Source organism: Phyllobates terribilis, unplaced genomic scaffold (genome assembly GCF_046119375.1).
Source record: "Phyllobates terribilis strain yellow unplaced genomic scaffold, ASM4611937v1 Scaffold_5__5_contigs__length_657084704, whole genome shotgun sequence".
NCBI lineage: Eukaryota > Metazoa > Chordata > Amphibia > Anura > Dendrobatidae > Phyllobates > Phyllobates terribilis.
In genome coordinates this window covers 582688315-582701413 of record NW_027362765.1, presented here as the reverse complement: position 1 = coordinate 582701413, position 13099 = coordinate 582688315, and the positions used below count along the sequence as shown (strand labels likewise).

Sequence of the window (13099 nt, the reverse complement as noted above, 5' to 3'; positions counted from 1 at the left end):
CATATATGCTATTAATACGGCTATGCATATTGCTGTAAAAATATGTGAATATACACCTAGGTTCATTGTTTTCAGTTCTTCAGTGGAGAAGCGGGGAATATGTCATGACATGCCGCATGACACTACATGGCGAGATAAAGTTCTCAATCTAATTTTAAACTTTTCAGTCTTGCTAGCCTTAGAAAGTCCCTTCATTACGTAATCCCTACATTAAAAAATATAATATAACTTAATTTGGTTTTATCTTGTGTTTCATGTATTAAAAGGAATCTGTCACCAGGTTTTTGCTACCCCATCTGAGAGCAACATAATGTAGTTTCAGAGACCCTAATTGTGTCCCTTAATAGGCTGCTTGCTGTCATTTTGACAAAATTCCAGCTTTCTCTGCTGCAGAGCTACCAGTTGTCATAATGCTGAGCTTTGTATAGCCCCGCCACAACTGATTAACAGGTTTCTACCTATACAAAGCGTACACAGAAAGCTGACAGTGGTGGGGTCAGGGTTATACAGAGCTCATAAATATGGAGGACTACCTGGCAGCAGGTTTACTAATCCTCTATTGATAATCTCCTGCAAATAAAAGAGTGATTTTATCAAAACTACCGAAAATAGCTTAGTAAGTGATCCATCATTGGAATCAGTGTCTCTGTCTCTACTTTATTCTGCTTTCAGAATCCTGGTATATATGCCTCCCATCCTTGTATAATCCCCCATCCTGATATATATGTCCCCTGTTCTGCCACTGTTCTTTAATGCATAGAAAAAAGGAACAATTATACTTACTATCCCTCAGCTCCTCCCCTGTGTGGTGCCCTCTTCTGAAGCTAACAGCTGACATCAGCATGCAAGCGACAGGAGCGCATAACATCACTTCCATGCCCCCCCAATCATGTGCTCGCCGACATTATCTGCTGGCCTCTGATTGGCTGGCTGCATGTATTGCCATTCACAGACCCAATGGGTCTCTGCGCCACAAGACACTACAACTGAATGTGCATCTGAGGACTCACATCCAGTGGAAGTTTGTGCTGGCGTCAGGGGGCCTCTCATCCACATAGGCCCGCACCTGAACGGTTGCGACCTCTGCGACCACTGTCGTTACGCCCCTGTTTCCATACCAATTAAAGTTATTTTTTATTTCCCATAAATGATTTTCAGGCATTTTTAATACTGATATTAATAAAAGTAAAACCCAACAAGCCAATAGTCACAGCATAGTGTCTTGTACTATGTATAGTATAGTGTCTTGTACTATGTATAGTATAGTGTCTTGTACTATGTATAGTATAGTGTTTTTTACTATGTATAGTGTCTTGTACTATGTATAGTATAGTGTTTTTTACTATGTATAGTGTCTTGTACTATGTATATCATAGTGTCTTGACTATGTATAGTATAGCGTTTTGTACTATGTATAGTATAGTGTCTTGCACTATGTATAGTATAGTGTTTTGTACTATGTAGAGTATAGTGTCTTGTACTATATATAGTATAGTGTCTTGTACTATGTATTGTATAGTGTATTGTACTATATATAGTATAGTGTCTTGTACTATGTATAGTATAGTGTTTTGTACTATGTATAGTATAGTGTCTTGTACTATGACACACTATGTTGCTTGACCTGCTTCTATGAAAGCTCAGTATACATTACTTCACTGCAGAAAGAAGAAATATTTGCTACATTAGCTGAATGGATGTTTGGCTCTCTACAATATCTGCTCAGCATTTAAGGTGTTGTGCTCATTTATTTTACTGCTGCAACATAAGATCTAGTGCTATCAGCCCCGCCATAGGTATAATAAGTACTTATATATAGTTAGCACAGTAGGACATAAAGTGTGAGATAGACAGGATAACACTGATTATAATAACACTAAAACCATTGACTGGTATTCTTCATAATAGAACTTAATATTATATCTTGAAAGTGAACATCTCATCTGTTAAGTATTTGATAGGAAATTGACTTTGCTTTCAATTCCAACGTGATAAAAGCATTCCCAAGAGGGATTAAGAGAGGTACCCGGAGTCACTGCAGATAAACAGTGATAATGGCAAAGGAGCAGAGGATGACACTGTCATTAGAAACCAAAGAATTGATAATAAATCTTCTGAGATCATAGGAGAATAAACAAACAAAACCTGGAATAAGCCTTCTGTACCTGTCATGCAAAACAAATATCAATGCTTGCTAAAGCTCAGTTTGGAAAAGTAGAGTTCTCAATGGACGTGTTAAAAGAAAGCAACAGAAATATACCATGAAAATAATGTCTTCTATGGAAAATATTAGTCAAAACACACTCACATATATACATACTGTTTATATATATATATATATATATATATATATATATACAGGGTGGTCCAAAAGTAGGTGGACAGAAAATAATAGCATTTTTTTTTTATTTATATATAAAATTATATTTACTAACACAAGCATAAAATTGACAATTCAATTTTTTTCTGAACAATAATACAAAAGCCCTTAAATTTTATCAACGCAGGTGCTCAAACTGTTTTCCATTACAATTTGCCCAGCTTTGAAGTCGCCTCTTACGCTTCAACAAATTTTTTTGCACAAGTCTCTTTGGGTATTCATTTCTTGAAATGCATCTCTTATGTAATTTTTCAAATCACTGACACTTTTTGGTTTTCGACTATAAACTTTGTCCTTGAGTACTCCCCAAAAGAAAAAATCCATTGGGGTCAAGTCTGGTGAACGTGCCGGACAATCAAGAGGGCCTCTTCGGCCAATCCATTTATTAGGAATTGTTTCATCAAGATACTCGCGGACTACTCATGAATAATGTGGATGGGCTCCATCTTGTTGGAAATAAAGGTGATTTGAATTCCCAATTCCAAAAAGGCTCTTCTAGTGGACTTTTTTGGACTCTGAACAAATGTTTAAGCAACAAGTAGTTTATTATCATCTGTACAGACTCCTTTGGGTCGACAAGTTTTTGGAGCATTAAGGATTAAACCAGTGGCATTGAATTTGGCACGAATGCAGTAAATGGTTTGTCTCTTTGGGGCATTTTGAGAGTTCCAATACTCTGTTAAAATCCATTTTCTTTGATTGGTATTTAAATTATTTGCTATTATGTGTTATCTGAATTATCTGAAAAGAAAACAGTTTTGGGGGAGATCTATTTGTGAAAACTAGATCTGTGAAACTGTCTCAGTTGCCCTTAGCAACCAATCAGATTCCACCTTTCATTTTCCAAAGAGTCAGTGAGGAATGAAATGTGGAATCTGATTGGTTACTAAGGGCAACAGAGCCAGTTTCACTTTAAACCATGTTTGATAAATCTCCCCCTTCATAACCTTATTACACTTTCTGTCCACCTACTTTTGGACCACCCTGTATATATACAGTGGGGAAAAAAAGTATTTAGTCAGCCACCAATTGTGCAAGTTCTCCCACTTAAATAGATGAGAGAGGCCTGTAATTGACATCAAAGGTAGACCTCAACTATGAGAGACAAAATGAGAAAATAAATCCTGAAAATCACATTGTCTGATTTGGAAAGAATTTTTTTCAAATTTTGGTGGAAAATAAGTATTTGGTCAATTCCAAAAGTTAATTTCAATACTTTGATATGTATCCTTTGTTGGCAATGACAGAGGTCAAACTTTTTTGTAAGTCTTCACAAGGTTGGCACATACTGTTGCTTGTATGTTGGCCCATGCCTCCATGCAGATCTCCTCTAGAGCAGTGATGTTTTGGGGCTGTCGCTGGACAACACGAACTTTCAACTCCCTCCAAAGGTTTTCTCTAGGGTTTAGATCTGGAGACTGGCTAGGCCACTCCAGGACCTTGAAATGCTTAATATGAAGCCACTCCTTCGTTGCCCTGGCAGTGTGCTTGGAATCATTGTCATGCTGAAAGACCCAGCCACGTTTCATCTTCAATGCCCTTGCTGATGGAAGGAGGTTTGTACTCAAAATCTCACGATACATGGCCCCATTCATTCTTTCATGTACACGGATCAGTCGTCCTGGTCCCTTGGCAAAGAAACAGCCCCAAAGCATGATGTTGTCACCCCCATGCTTCACAGTTGGTATGGTGTTCTTTGGATGCAGCTCAGCATTCTTTCTCCTCCAAACAAGAAGAGTTGTGTTTCTACCAAACAGTTCTACTTTGGTTTTATCTGACAATATGACATTCTCCCAATACTGGATCATCCAAATGCTCTCTATCAAACTTCACACTGGCCCTGACATGTAATGGCTTAAGCAGGGGGACACGTCTGGCACTGCAGGATCTGAGTCTCTTGCGGCATAGTGCGTTACTGATGGTAGCCTGTATAACGTTGGTCCCAGCTCTCTGCAGGTCATTCACTAGGCCCCCCCGTGTGGTTCTGGGATTTTTGATCATTGTTCTTGAGATCATTTTGACCCCACGGGGTGAGATCTTGTGTGGAGCCCCAGATCTAGGGAGATTATCAGTGGTCTTGTATGTCTTCAATTTTCTAATTATTGCTCCCACAGTTGATTTCTTCACACCAAGCTGCTAAACTATTGCAGATTCAGTCTTCCCAGCCTGGTGCAGAGCTACAATTTTGTTTCTGGTGTCCTTTGACAGCTCTTTGGTCTCCACCATAGTGGAGTTTAGAGAGTGACTGTTTGAGGTTGCGGACAGGTGTCTTTTATACTGATAACAAGTTCAAACAGGTGCCAGTACTACAGGTAATGAGTGGAGGACAGAGGAGACTCTTAAAGTAGAACTTACAGGTCTGTGAGAGTCAGAAATCTTGCAAAAATTTCTTTCCAAATCAGACAATGTGATTTTCAGGATTTGTTTTCTCATTTTGTCTCTCATAGTTGAGGTCTACCTATGATGTTAATTTCAGACTTCTCTCATCTTTTTGAGTGGGAGAACTTGCACAGTTGGTGGCTGACTAAATACTTTTTTCCTTACTGTAAATATATATATATATATATATATATATATATATATACAGATTCTATGGCACAGAAAGTAACATGTACAATTGGTGTAAAATGAACATCACCACATGTTATCTGTCATTGTTAGTGTTGAGCAAGCACTAAAATGCTCGGGTGCTCGAAGCTCGGGCTGAGATACTCGGGTGCTCGACCCGAGCAACGAGCCCAATGTTAGTCTATGTGAGACCCGAGCATTTTTGCGGCGGCACCCCCGGCAGTCTGTAGAAAGCCTAAAAAGTGCCCAAAGAGATAGTGACAGTGCTCAAATGACATGGGGACAGCATGGCGATCGCCCCAGGAAGCATTTCCGACCCCCAGGTCACTGCTGTCAACAACGTGGTCAGAGGTATTAAGCCACTTTTACGGGCTCACAATAAAACGTTCAAAAACGAAACTGAAACTGTTTTCCTGCGAAATATGTTATGGAACATCCTTTCCAGGGTAAAGACTTGTGTATAAGGTCAAATAAATAACCATAAACAAAAACATTTTTGCACTTTTGTATTGCTTTCAACTGTTACAAATGCATTCACCGGGAAAAGTCATTTTAACACTTTACAACCTTATCTGGCCATGTGCTGTGTGACATGTATACAGTGCTAAAAAGACATGTGAACAGCATGGGGAAGGCCCCTGGAAGCATCTCTGACACCCAGGTCACTGACTAAAAGTGTGTCCATCAGAAGTGATCCTTGCTGCATCAGAAGATGCAGACTTGCAACTATCCCCGTGCAAGTCATTGTCCCAGGGCAGTGTTCAATTGTCCCCCATTCCTTGCAATGCAAGCGCAAATATGCAGCCAACCACCCACCCACCCGCAGGCTGCAATACTATACTGCTAGGTATAGTATAGTATTTGAGCAGGGGGTTGGACCAGATGACCCAGGAGGTCCCTTCCAACTCTATCATTCTATGATTCTAGGTTGCACTTGAAATGGAGTCTTTTAGTTTGGAGGAGGCCAAAGCTGGCCACTACCTCACGGCTGCTTCGGCAGCGAGGTCTCCATACTCAGTCCTCAGCCACCACTATTTGTCCTGGTAACCTTCCCCACACTTTTCTTAGCCTGGCCTGCTTTAGGGCAGCATTGGACGATCCCACCAGACAACCAGACTCCTCCGGTGGGCCCTGGCTTCTCCATCAGGTGAGTTGAGAGTGCCAAGGTGAGGAGCATGATGATGATGATAGAAGTTAGCATCTGCTTTGTTTTCTTGGAATGCAAGCGTAAGTGTGCAGCCTGCCACCCACCCACACCCAGGCTGCAATACCATACTGCTAGCTTGCTTGCACTTGAAATGAGGCCTTATAGGCTTGTGGATGAAGACGCCGGCCACGATGTCATGGCTGCGTCAGCGGCCGGGTATCCATACTCAGTCCCCAACCGCTCGGCGGCCGGGTGTCCACACTCGGTCCCCAGCCTCCAGGGGGCGGCCGGGTGTCCATACTCGGTCCCCAGCAGCCCCTATTTGTCCTTGTATACAAGCGCGCATACCAAAACATTACCTGTGCCCTCCCCAGTGCATTTAGTGGGAAGGACAGCCTAACCACAAACACGTGGACAAGTGAATGTGGCCAGGGATGGTCCATCTCACTGACGCCTCCACACTGGGTTAATATTGTGGAAGCCGGAACACAGTTGGACACTGGGATGCAACACATCCTCCAGACATATAGGATTGTGGGTCCTGGGTCAATCAGGCTTCAACACAAAGTTCAGAAGGTAGACAGCTGCAGTGGTCAGTCTCCTACAAAATGAGTAAATTAATCATGATCATGAGGCCATCCATCTTCTTAGCTTTCTGTTCTTTGGAATGCAAGTGCAAGTATGTAGTAGTGGCTAGGTCTGAGGTGGTCAGCGTTTTGGGGCATATCCAACCTCCTCCGAGGATTGCTGGATGTTTTCCTGCTACTATCCCAGTTCTATGACTCCCGTTAAAACAAAGCTTCAGGTGATGAATGATGGATGAGGTGGTGGCAAAGGAGAAAGATCAGGAAGAACAGGGACCATTCACATCAATAGCAGGCCAGTCAACCACAAATGTGTTGTAGGATATGTTCCTGTACCAAAAGGAGCGGTTATAGGGCATGCAGTGAGTGCAATGCCTAAAAAAAATTACGAGGCACTCCAATGCCCCTTGGAAGTGACATGGACGTCAGAGGGCCTTAACTAAACCGTTTTTTCCATTTATAGCAACTGGGTCTCCTGTACACTGTTGGCCTAAGCAGTGAATTGAAGGCTTTCCAAAAATTATGAGGAACTGCTATGCCCCTTGAAACAGACGTGGATTACAGCGTACTTAAAATCTTCTACCCATTATTGGGGAGTGGGTCTCCCTTTGTGTTCTCCTATGCATTGAAAAGCAAAAGCTGACTAAAATTAGGAGGAAATGCAATGCCCGTTGGAAGAGTCATGGAGGTTAGAGGTAATTAAAAACAACATTTCAATGCCCCTTGGAAGACGGTTTTAATGCCCCTTGGAAGAGACGTGGAGTTCAGAGAGGTTTAACAAGACGGTTTTAATGCCCCTTGGAAGAGACGTGGAGGTCACAGTAGCTTAACAAGACAGTTTTAATGCCCCATGGCAGAGACGTGGAGTTCAGAGTGGTTTAACAAGATGGTTTTAATGTCCATTGGAAGAGACGTGGAGGTCACAGTAGCTTAACAAGACGGTTTTAATGCCCCTTGGAAGATACATGGAGTTCAGAGTGGTTTAGCAAAATGATTTTAATGCTCCTTGCAAGAGCCATGCAGTACCGCATATTAAAATCATTATTCCCATTATTGGGGAGTGGGTCTCCCATAGTCTTTGCCTATACCTTCCAAGCAAAAGCTGCCAAAAATTAGGATGGAGGAAATTGCAATGCCCCTTACAAGATCCATGCAGTGCAGCATATTAAAAACATTATTCCCATTATTGGGGAGTGGGTCTCCCATAGTGTTTGCCTATGCTTTCCAAGAAAAAGCTGCCAAAAATTAGGACCGAGGAACTTGCAATGCCCCTTACAAGAGCCATGCAGTACAGAATATTAAAAACATTATTCCCATTATTGGAGAGTGGGTCTCCCATAGTCTTTGCCTATGCCTTCCAAGCAAAAGCTGCCAAAAATTAGGACGGAGGAACTTGCAATGCTGGCATCACGGACCACGGTCACCCTGCGGTATAGTGGTGTTGGAGGCTGAGGATAAGGAGAAGAGCAAAAAACAGCCGAAATGAGGAAGCGTATACCCATGTGTGGGTGTGAATCGGTGCATGGGAATACACCTCCCGAAATAACAGTGGATTTAAATATATGTTACTCTGCTGTTATTTGGTGGTGATGTGAAGTCTGTCCCAATCCAGCCCTTGTTCATTTTGATAAGGGTCAGCTTGTCAGCATTGTCAGTTGTCAGGTGAGTGCGCTTATCAGTTATAATTCCCCTAGCGGCACTAAAAACACACTCCGATAACACGCTAGCGGCAGGCCAGGACTTCCAAGGCGTACAGAGCGAGTTCATTCCAAGTGTCCAGCTTGGATACCCAATAATTAAATGCACAGAGGAATCACGGAGGACACTGGTACGGTCGGCTAGGTACTCCCTCACCATCTTTTGAAACTTTCCTCTTCTAGTTAGAGTACCCCACGCCTCAGGGCCTGTAAGCTGGGCGGGTCTCAGAAAACTGTCCCAGAACATTGACAGTGATCCCCTGCCTCTGCTGGATTGGAGTTGCATCTCTCTCACCTGTACGCCTTGTTTGGGCAACGAACTGTGACCTCTGCCGTTAGCGTGTTCAGATGGGAATTTTTTTAACAGTTCTGCAGCAAGGGCCTTCTGGTACTGCCCCATTTTTGTTGACCTCTTCACTCAGGAATAAGAGAGTGAAAGTTCTCCTTGTAGCGGCGGTCTAAAAGTGTCACCAACCAGTAATGACTGTCACCCAACATTTTGACAACGTGAGGGTCACGGTTAAGGAAGCGTAACATAAAGTCAGTGATGCGTGCCAGACTGAAAATGGGCTAGACTTCCATGTCCTCACCAAGATGATGACTGACCATACTCTCCTCCTCCTCCCCTCTGTCCTCAGGCCACCCACGCTGAACCGACAGTATGACAATTGTACAGGTACTACCATCTGCAGCGCATGATACCAGCTCCTGTTCTTCCTCCTCCTCCTCCTCCTCCTCCTCCACTCCCTCATTGTCCCCCAATGCATGTTGGGATGAGATGAGGCTGGGCTGTGTGTAATCGCCCGCTATGGCTTCTTGATCCATCTCATCATACTCTGGCTGCAATGCCTCCTCTTTAATTCTCTGCAGAGAACATTGCAAAAGACAGACAAGTGGGATGCTGATGCTAATGATGGCGTCATCACCACTTACCATCTTGGTGGACTCCTCAAAGTTTGTCAGGATGGTACATATGTCAGAAATCCAGATCCACTCCTGAGGTCTTATGTGTGGAGTCTGACCTGAATATCGACGACTTTGCTACAGCTGGTACTCCACAACTGCTCTCTTCTGCTCACAAATCCTTTGCAACATGGGGAGGGTAGAGTTCCAACGTGTGGGGACATTACACACCAGTCGGTGTGCCGGAAGCTGCAAACGCTGCTGCAACACAGCAAGGGCAGCGGAAGCTGTAGCCGACTTCCGAAAATGAGCTGACAGGCGGCGTACTTTGACGAGCAGATCCGGCAACTTGGGGTACGATTTAAGAAATCGCTGAACCACGAGGTTAAGCACATGAGCCAGACATGGTACTTGTGTGACCTCGCCTCTCCTCAGAGCCGCCACCAGGTTATGGCCATTGTCACACACTACCATGCCTGCATGTAGGTTCAGCGGTCTCAGCCACAGATCTGCCTGCTCTTTCACAGCTGTCCACAACTCACAAGCAGTGTGAGGTTTATCACCTAAGCTTATGAGTTTCAGCACAGCCTGTTGCCGCTTGGCTGTGGCAGTACTGCAGTGCTTCCAGCTTGTAACTGATGTGGTGATATCTGAGATGGAGGCTGAACATGAGGAGGAGGAGGAGGATGATGCTCAGGAGCTGTACATTGTGGGGGCAACTCTAACTTACATAGGGCCTGCAATCCTCAGTGTGGGGAGGATGTGTTCCGTCCCAAGGTCCGACTGGGTCACGGCTTGCACTATGTTTACCCAGTGTGCCATCAGGGAGATGTACCGTCCCTGGCCACAAGCACTTGTCTACATGTCCGTTGTCAGGTGGACTCTCCCAGTAACTGCGTTGTTGAGGGCATGGCAGATGTTTTGGGACACGTGCTTGTGTAGTGTGGGGATGGCACACCGGGTAAAATAGTGTCAGCTGGGGACCGAGTACCGAGGGACGGCCACCGCCATAAGGTTGCGGAAGGATTACGTCTCCACCAGCCTAAAAGGCAGCATTTCCTACGCAAGCAGTCGTGAAATGTGCGAATTTAGGACTGTGGCCTGTGGGGCATTAGCTGCGAATTTGCGCTTTCATTCAAAGGTCTGGGATATGGACAATTGAACACTGCAGTGGGACGTGGACGTGGACGTTGATGCTGTACTTGAGAAACTGCCATAACAAGTGAAGACTGAGAGGAGGGGGCATCTTTGCATGCAGTATGGACAGGGGATTGTCTTGCACGCTCAACAGGGGGTTCTCTTACATGCACAACAACGGAAGAAGCAGTGGTGACACCTGCTGACACTGGTCGTGGACCCTGGGGTTCACCTCACAAAGTCGGGTGCTTTGCTGACATGTGCCTGATCATGCTGGTGGTGGTCAGGCTGGTAGTTTTGTCACCCCTGCTGATGCTAGCCTTGCAGGAGGTACAAATGGCCTTTTTGAGGTTATCAGCAGAGTCTTTAAAAAAATTCCAGACTCTGGAAGACCTACGGTTGTTCTGACAATGTCCCTCGTGTTGGAGTTACGGGGAACAGTTGCCCGCCTTCTGTCTGCGGCCACCACACTGCTTCTTCCTGCCTGTTGGGGTAATCTGCCTCCCTCCCCCTGTGTGCTGCTGGCTTAGCTCTGCGTGTCCTCCTGCCACGTTGGGTCAGTTACTAGATCATCCACCACCTCCTCCTCCTCACTTCGTGGCAATTGTGTCTCGTCATCGTCCAACACTTGTGACAAATTGCCAGCGTCGCCTTCCTGTGGCCGTGGCTGTTCAAATATTTGGCCATCTCTACATGGGATCTCCTCTTCCACCACTTCAAGCGGAGCAGGCGAGGGGCCAAATATGGAAATGGACCAGTGAACAACTCTTCAGAGTGTCCAAATATGGGATCAGTTGCTGTCTGACGATCCTCGGCATAGTGGGAGGAAGGAGCATCAGGGTGAGGAGGAGTGTACGGTCGAGACTGACGGCTACTAAGACTTGACCATGTGGAAGACAGACTGTAGGTGGTAGTGCCCAGGTGACTGGAAGTATTATCTTCTATACAAATTAATAACCTGTTCACACTTATCATTTCGCAATAGTTGTGTTGCTGTGTGCTTCCATAGTGTTTTCGGTCAAGAACTTGGAGCGAGAAGATGTGGCTGTTGGTTGTGGCACATTTTCACTTTGGCCACGGCCCCGTCCTCTGCACGCACCATCACCAGAACGTCCAGTTCCACGTCCCTTGCCACGCGCCTTGCCCATTGTAAATGAAGTAAAATAGCTTACACTCGCACTATCAATGGCAAAAGGGTAATAAAAAGGAGATTTGAACCGTGGAAGAGGAAAACTACAGTTCTAGTTCTCTGGCTTACACCAGAATCTTTTAAACAGATATATTTGTGTCTGAACAGTCAGCGAGACACTCAAAATGTTTTTTTTTTATGTAAAAAAGACAAAAAGGTGGATTACACCCAGATTTGAACCGTGGAAGAGGAAAACCACAGTTCTAGTTATCTGGCCTACACCAGAATCTTTTAAACAGATATATTTGTGTCTGAACAGTCAGCGAGACACTCAAACTGTTTTTTTTTAAGTAAAAAAGGCAAAAAGGTGGATAACACTCAGATTTGATCCATGGAAGAGGAAAACCACAGTTCTATTTCTCTGGCCTACACCGGACACACTCTATTTTTTGTTTTGGGGGGGGGGGCGGAATACCAAAAGGTTAATAAGATGGGTATTTGTACAGTCTGACTCAGGGAAAAAAAAGGATTTAGATGAAAAAAAAAGGATTTTTCCTGGCCCCTGAGACCTGGGGCTAAGTCTAGCATTTTGAGTAGCAGCACACAGGACTGTAATGCAGTGTTTGTTGGTATAACCACTGGGTCTCCTATACAGCCTGCCTGCCTGCCTGCCTGCCTGATATCTGGGATGGATATTAGTCCTCAGAAGGACTGTTTGTTTGATTTTGCAGGCTTTAGAGACCCTACACTACCTATTTCACAGTATAAATCTCTCCCTAGCTCAGCAGCACTCTCCCTACACTTTCTGATCCGGAGCGACAGTGTCCAAGATGGCGGCGCCCGGTTTTAAATACACAAGGTGACGCTGTGCGGCCAGCCAATCACTGTAATGCCCACAACCAACATGACTGCGGCATTACAGTGACTGGCTGGCAATTCTTGCATGTTCATTGGCTCTGTAAAGAGCGCCAAATATGCAGGGCGGAGACCCGAGCTCCAGCCCGAGTAACCCGAAAATGCTCGGTGCTCGCCGAACATCCCGAGTAGTGAGATGCTCGGGCGAGCACCGAGCAGTGTCGAGCATGCTCGCTCAAGACTAGTCATTGTGCTTAATGCATTCTCTTTGTGCATTTCTTTGAAACATGTTTTAATACTATATCATGTGACTACTATGTACATTTTTATTGGCAGACTGCCATATAAATGAACTGTGTGTCAGTGTATGGGTAGCTCTGATGAAGGACACATGTTTTTTGTGTTCGAAACATGTTGTCTATCCAATTTTGATTATGGAATCTATTTTATTGGAATAAAATTTTTGCAAAATTATGAAGCTGGAATAATTTTCACCTTTGAATTTTGCTATGAGTGATCCCTTTCATGCTTCAGGACGCCTGAGCCTTGGTGAGCTGGTGTTTCTTTCTTTATTAGACACCAAAGGGGCAATAAATCAATACCCTACCATTTTGCCCTGTATACTGATACTGTCTAGCCACACATATTGGCACCGTAGATAATAAATGGATATGTAGCCCTTGCTCAACAATGGCTGAC

General features: G+C 44.3%; 1 protein-coding gene across 2 annotated transcripts in view; it reads left to right on the top strand.

The window, feature by feature from the left end:
- NRG3 (neuregulin 3) overlaps window positions 1-13099 on the top strand; it is a 1270498-nt gene that overhangs the window by 777822 nt on the left and 479577 nt on the right. The window lies entirely within an intron of this gene.